This window comes from Humulus lupulus, chromosome 1 (assembly GCF_963169125.1).
Source record: "Humulus lupulus chromosome 1, drHumLupu1.1, whole genome shotgun sequence".
Classification (NCBI taxonomy): domain Eukaryota; kingdom Viridiplantae; phylum Streptophyta; class Magnoliopsida; order Rosales; family Cannabaceae; genus Humulus; species Humulus lupulus.
The window spans coordinates 215,535,907-215,543,712 of NC_084793.1; positions in this window are offsets into that span (position 1 = coordinate 215,535,907).

Here is a 7,806-nt window from a genome sequence, read left to right on the forward strand (position 1 = left end):
CAATGAGCTTATAATCAAATAGAAAATTTCACGGGCCTAAAGCCCGTGATAATTTCGACCTAGGGATTTAAAATGGCTATTATTTTATTTATTTTTTAATTAAATTAAATTGTCTAATTGAGTCTATAAAAGGAGTACTTAGAGAGAAGTCAAAACATAAGTTTGACAAGTCACAAGTTAGATTTTCTGATAGTTTTAGATTATCTCTAAACACAAGTCCTTTTCTAAGCCTCTTTGTTATTTTCTCTTCTTCTCTCTATATCTTTCTCATGTGTTGAGAATTGCCCACAGTAGTCTAGGTGATTCTAAGGATACATTGGAAGACTGTGAAGAAAATAGAAGATCGGTTCAGTTTCTTGATAATACTCTGCAACAGAAACGATACAAGAGTTAGAGAAACTGAAGGAATGACTCTTTCATTCCGCTGCGTATACTGTAAGTATTCTTGTCTTTGTTTCTATTTGAATTCAATTTTAGAAACATGTTCTAGGTTATCTCATATTAATTTGTTTAATATTAGATCTACATTAAAATAAATGAAGATCCTGTATAAGTTTTTCCCAACAACTGGCCTTAGAGTCTTTGATAATCTTTATTTTCATGCATGAACATGTTTAAAATTGGATTATTTGATATGTTCGAATAATTGGATGGTTTTCATGTTTTTATGAAGCATATTAATTTTATGTGATTATTAGCAATTTTTAGGTTATTTTGTTGTGTTTTCTATGCAATTAATATTTATATATACTTTATTTTGTGTAAAACATGTTAAAAATTAATTAGAAAATAGCTTTGGTTTGAAAAATTGCTCAAAAAAATTTGGTCTGGCTGCCCATGCGTGCGCACACCAGCCACGATGAACAATACCCACAGGAACTATTCATCCAAATTTTTTTTAATTTTTTTTAAATAAAAGTAAAATAAAATTTGTGAAAATAAATTATTTATAATCAAAGCCAAAAATATCAGATTTGTTTTGTATTTAAAATTATTTTTTAAAAAATAAGATATTTTTGTTAGTTGAGATTTAAATAATTAGATATTTTCTACAAAGATTCAATTTAAAATTTAAAAATAGACTAACAACTTAATTTTAAATCTTTTAATATATTAAAATATTAGAATTAAGATATCAAATATTTAAGATATTTTCTTTTAAATTATTAATATTTTTATTAAATCGTTATTTGAAAATATAAATATCTTTTTATTCTATACTTTTTAATATTTAAATTATTTGAAATTTGAATATTGTTAGTTAGATATTTTTTATGGATATTTGAATTTGTTTAACTATTTGAGATATTTTAGGGTTGTTATAACTATTTATATTTTATTTTTTTAAATGGTTAAAATATTAGCAAATAGTTGTAACAATACAAGATATTTTGGAAAATAGTTAAGATATTGATTTTAAAATTTAAAATTGGTTAATTTTTGAAAAATATCATTTTTTTTTTCAGCAAATTAATAAAATATATTTTTTTAATAAATGGGATTTAAATTAACTTTGGTTAATTGTTGATACATCCTATTTAAATTAAATTAATATATTTTTTTCAAATTAACCTAAAACCAAGTTAATTGTTGATAAATGAAATTTAAATTAACTATTGTTAATTGTTGATAAATTTCATTTAAATTGACTTATTTTTTGTAAAAATTTAATTAATTTGAATTTTTTTGATAAATTCTAGATAATTAATTGTGGTATTTTTGCAAATGAAATAAATTGTGGTATTTTTGCATAAATTCATAGATTTCCTCATATAGTAACATGATTAGGTCCATCCAATTATAACATGTCTGTTTGCACTATATGTGGTATTTTTGCAATTGGGCTTAGATGCAGATAGTGGCCCATATGTTTGTTAGATATATGGTATTTTGCCAAAAAAAAATATTCATAAAATGATAGGTTTTATTTGGGCCCATTAGAAAATGTAAAGTTTAAATTTCTCTCTTGTGGGTGATTCCACTTGTGAAGGCCCATTTGCTTTGCATGACTATAATGGGCATAATCAATTAATAACAATTAATAAAACGAAGGTTTAAATTTCTGTCTTTTGTACCTTGTATGGAAGATAGGGGGCCTTTGTAGTGGGAACGACATATTGGACCCAGCCCTCCTCCATACAAGCCCAATTGTTAAGGCTCATTTACTTGAGTTGGACTTAATTGTATAGGTTCATTATATTAGTTAAACCTAAATATTGATTAGCAACAAATTAATTATAAATTAATTGAATTTGTTTCAATGTGACACTTTAGAATTAATAGGAAATTATAGGACATTGGTTTTAAAAATTTAATCTTTCAATTTTTTGGAGAACCATAGTCATTAATTTTCTAAAAATAAATAATGAAAATACTATTTTTATTTTAATAATGAGCTTATTTTAAGATTTTTATTCGATCTCTACTGTTGGTTTAACATAGTCAATAGCTTAATGGGGCATCGAGGCGCTTTGATTCGTCCCCCTAAGAAAGGTGTTCATTAGCAATTTTGACAAGGTTAGATTTCGAAAGATAGATAATTGTAGGTCAAATTCTACTAGACTCACCCCTACGGTAACTACTAGGTCTAAATCTATGATTATTGAAACAGTGGGTCTAGCTCATAAAATAAGAGATGTTGTTTTCTTATTTTGATCTAATAGTAGGTTGTTAATAGTGTTGTCCATTATTAAATTTTTCGAGACCACATTATTATGTTGATATATTGCAGCTTGTGGCTCGAGGCAATCCTAGTGAGCGGTTTAGCGAAAAAGTCACAATGGGGATTTATACTCGGCTCGGGGTGAGCCTAGGGGTATTTCTGGCAATTTAGGATATATATTGGAGACTATTTGATATTGAGAAAAATAATTGGTGATTAGTTAGGTGTCAGGGTTTAAGCGATAATTATTAGATACACTCGAGGAATTAGCGGTAATTGGGAGCAATGAACAAAATGCCCTTAGAATTTTTGAAGGTTTAGATTTTAATGGGGGGCAATATGATCATTTGGTCTAAAAGAGATAAGTCATTTTCAGCCTTATCAGACTTAGTGGAATGTTTGGAAACAAGTAGAAGCTGAAGGAAAAGAAAAGAAGGAGGAAAGAAATAAGGAAAAACAGGGGTCTTTTCTCTCTGTCGGTTTGGCCATTTTTCATCATCTCTTGAGGATTTTTGGAGCTGGAATCTCAGAGAGGGCGTAAGCAAAGACTTGAGTTTATGATCCTTGATGTGGCTAGAGGTTCAGTTGTAGGTTATACTCAATTCAGGTAAAATTTTCAGAGTTTAGTCTGAACTTTCTAACTTTGAGGAAATTGATTTTGATTTTGAACTTTGAATGAAAATTAAAGGAATTTGAGCTTTGGGAATTGAGGAGCTTAAGGCTAGAGGGGCATGGTGATAACCTAAGGTCGAATTTCTCTATTGAAGGTAACCATTTCTGTCTTTGAAGTTCTGAGTTTCTATTGAGATTTTGAGCTTCAAGCTCAAGCATGGATTTTTCTTTGTTTTGGGGTGCATGTAGCTAAGTTCTATATGGTTGGGCTATATGGGGTGAGATGTAGATGATGGTAAGCTCAATTTGGTGTATGGTTGAAATTTGGAGGGGTTTTGGACAGTTTTGGCTCGAGAAATTTCGAAGGAGAAAATCAGTGTCCTTTGGTGCTGTAACTTGCGTTGTAGCACTAGCCTTAGGGCACTACATCACTAGGCTTGATTGTCTGGGGGATTTTTGGCTCTGTTTGTAGCGCTATAGCGCCCCCTTTGTGACGTTGTAGCGCTATCCTGTTTCCAGAAGTGGGTTTTTGAGTTATTTCTTAGGATTTTTGCCCGAGGGCTTGGGGTTTGATTCCACCACCCCGTTTGGTGGAATTAGGGCTTTCCAAGGGCTCGGGATTGGTGCCGAGGTTAGGTATTGGAATTAAAGTTTAGTGATGGCTCTAATTTATGGTTGTGACTTGGTGTACGCTAGGGCTCTGACGGGATCGTGCTTGAAGGTTGATTTCACTAATCAAGCTATTGGGATCAAAGGTAAGAAAACTGCACCCGTTTATGTGGATAGGTTGGGACTAAGTGTTCCCTATATTTGTATGCACTGTTATATGATTGTGATAAACTATGTGAATATGTTGGGACTAAGAGCTCCCTATATTTGTATAATGTCATGAGATGGTATTATGCCATGGGGACATGTGATAAATGACCTAAGAGTGCCGGAATCGATATTTGCGCACAGGGCGAGGCTCAGCCACTGGTAGCTAAGGACAGCTTATTTATCACTGAGCTCGGTTAAGCTAGCCGGAGTCAGTGGGTATAACACTGGGGGCGGCCTAAGTGAGCCGAAGACAGTGGGTGAAGCAGAGGGTGCCAACCCTGAATATTGTGTAATGGCTGCAATAACTGTTGATTATGAATGTGATTATCGTTGTTAATCTGATGAATATGATATGTTGATTATCTGGATGACAAATTGTTAAGTTGTTGATTGTTATCACTGGATAGGTGAATGTTATGAATTGCTGAATACTTGGTTATGCTTTTTGAAATATTTGGTTATTGATATTGATCATGCTATGATATTATGTTGTCTTGCTGGGGCTAGGCTCACGGGTGCTTCGTGGTGCAGGTAAAGGCAAGGATTTGGTGGTTCGGCCATGATTTGGAGAGCTCTGGGGGCGAGGTGTACATTGTCAGCTGCTCGGCCGCCACTGTAACGCCCTACTACCTTAGAGCTGTTACTAAGTGAGTTTAAAATAGAAATCGTGCTTTTGACTGACTCTAAGTGGTTTCTAAAACCAAAAGTGTGGATAAATCAGAATTTAAGGCTGTACTCTTTTAAAATGTTTAACTTCATTGAAAATGTAAGTATAAAACATCTGGGATCCCAAAATAAGGTTTACAAAATATTTACAACTCAAAAATAGATTTACACCAGGTTAACTATCAAAAGAATGGATTAATACAGCCATTTACAAAATGCCCCCAACCAAAGCAGTCGGGCAGGCCGAACATGTACGCGCCGCCCCCACGCTCTCCATACTCATGGCCGGTTGACTGACTCCTTGCTTTTACCTGCCACACGGAGCACCCGTGAGCCGAAGCCCAGCAAGAAAACCCAAATAGTACATAACATATGCAAATAATATAGCTGGCATAATTCACAAAAACCATCAGATTAAACAAGCACGGCCATGCCGCCCCAGAGGCCTTACCAAAGCTTGGGGTCTCAGTCCTCACCGTAGGATAACTCATGTATCCCTTGGGTCCCACCCTGGCTATAGCATCCCATGTGCTGAGCGTTACTTCCGGCCCCACTGCCGTACCCAGCCTTCGCCGCTCTCGGCCTTGCCGTTCATTCCATTAATAACACATATAATACATTATGAAATAACCATTCAAACATACAATAGTTCATCTAAGATTACACATTTGCACACAATACAATCTAGGGCCGTGCCCTGCAATCACACAGTGGGCCCATGCCCTATTCTCGGGTGTTACGGTTTTCTTACCTTTAGATTCGGTAGCCTTGATCACCTGACTCCTTGAGCACGATCCTACTCGAGCCCTAGCGCTTACCTAAGCAAAATTCACAAGTCAAAGTCATCACCAACCTCAAGTCACAAACCTAGCCTCGGGACTAATCCCGAGCCCCCAGGAAGTCCTAGATCCCCAAAACAACGTGGCGGAATTGAGCCCCGAACCCTAGGTGAAAATCCCTTCATAAAAGCCCAAAAATCCCCTCTGTGAACAGTGCAGCGCTACAGCGCTCAAAAGAGGGCGCTGTAGCGCTACAAGCAGAACCACCCCACCAGAACAGGGGCTAGCGCTACAGCGCCCCCTGACTAGCGCTGTAGCGCTAGTTGCAGACCAGCACTACCCAAAAATCGCATCTTGCGATTTTCTCCTACCATTTCAACTCCAAACTTGCCCAAACCTTTTCCAAACCCAAAAACACACATAACCACACCTCACACTCATCCCAAGCATCCCATGAACTCAATCCCAAGCTCAAGCAACCCAAAACTCAAAATCTAACACAATGAACCCAAAAACCAGAAATCCACTCAAACAACAAGGATAGGGTCTTAGAAATCATACCGTGGGTGGAATTTCGACCTTGAATTGAACCCTAGACCTCCTTGGCTTGCACCTTCACAACCTTGACCTGTTTTCCCCAAAAACCCTATCCATTTAGCTCAAAAACACAGTTCAAACCAGTCAAGCCCTAAAATAGAAAATCCCCAAGAACTTACCTCAATTTCTGATGTGATCTTGCTAACCCCTTGCCAATCCTCAAGCCTAGCTTAAGATCCTTGGTGCTCAGCCTACCCTAGCTCTCCACTGAGCTTGACACCAAGAAAAATGAAGGAATTTGGTTGGGAGAGCCACAAACCGATCTTGGACAAACCCCTTCAGCTTTTCTCTTTCTTTTCCTTTCTCTTCCTTCTTTCTTTTCAGCCTATAACCCTTTTTCTACAAAATCCACTAAGTATAAAGCCCTTCTTTAATTTATCTCTTACAAGCCTAATGACCAAAATGCCCTCCCTTAATAATTCTAAACCTTTATGCCCATAAAGGGGCATTTTAGTCCTATTACCCAAATTCCCACTAATTCCTCAAGTGTTCCTAATAATTCCCGCTCGCTACCCAATACCTGATTAATCATCAAATATACATTCCTCATCATCAAGATTAACCTCAATATATTTCCAAATTCTCATTAAAACTCCCCAGGCTTAACCCAAGCCGGGTATAGACTCCCGCTTTGACTTTTCCGCTAACCCGCTCACTCTAGGATCGTCTTGAGTCATGGATCACCGATATCAATACAAAACATGCCCAAAATGGCCAGATTACAATTATGCTCAATCAGGTCTACATGCATACTAATTCACATAGTCATGCATCACAATTAATCAAATAGTCATATAACGTGCATTAAATCATAATCATGCATTAAACTCATAAAAGTCACACACAGAATCCCATTATGCCCTCCAGGCACACTACTCCAGGCCCTTAAGCCTTAATAGCGAATTTGGGGTCGTTACAGCCACGGTCTAGGGTTTGTACAGGGACGGAACATAAAATTGTATATTTTTCCATTAGAGTGGCCATGGTTGTTTGTAACTGTTGGAATTTTTGTAAACACGACTTTTAAACCCTGTTTTTGGGATCCCATGTACTAAATAATTATTTTAGTGAAGATTATCTGTTTATGACCAATATCTTTTAAACTTAACCTGTTTATTATTATAGGATAACGATTTCAACTTGTTATCCCCAAAAGTTGGAGATAGATGACATGGCAATAGAGGTGACAAGTGGCAGTGCATGGTCAGTAAAAGACACATTAATAGTCAATAAATATATTGGCTCCTCAGAGTTGTGATAAAATTTTGACTGGCTTGAAAAGTGTCATGACCGACCAGGCATGACCTTGTCCGACCAGTAGTGACATTACTGCCCAGGAGTGACATTACTGCCCAGGAGTGACATTGCTGCCCAGGAATGACATTGCTGCCCAGGAATGACATTGCTGCCCAGTAATGACTTTGCTGCCCAGAAATGTCATGCTAGACCAGTGTGCTATGTTAGACCAGAGTGCCATGTTAGACCAGAGATATGGCATGCTAGACCAGAGTGCCATGTTAGACTAGAGATATGGCATCCTAGACCAGAGTGCCATGTTAGACCAGAGGAGTGCGTGTCCTACCAGCCAAGTGCGTGACTGTCCAATAGAGGTGTGTTCGACCAGATTAAAGGTGATATGGATCAACCAGGTAGAACAGACTATGTCAAGAT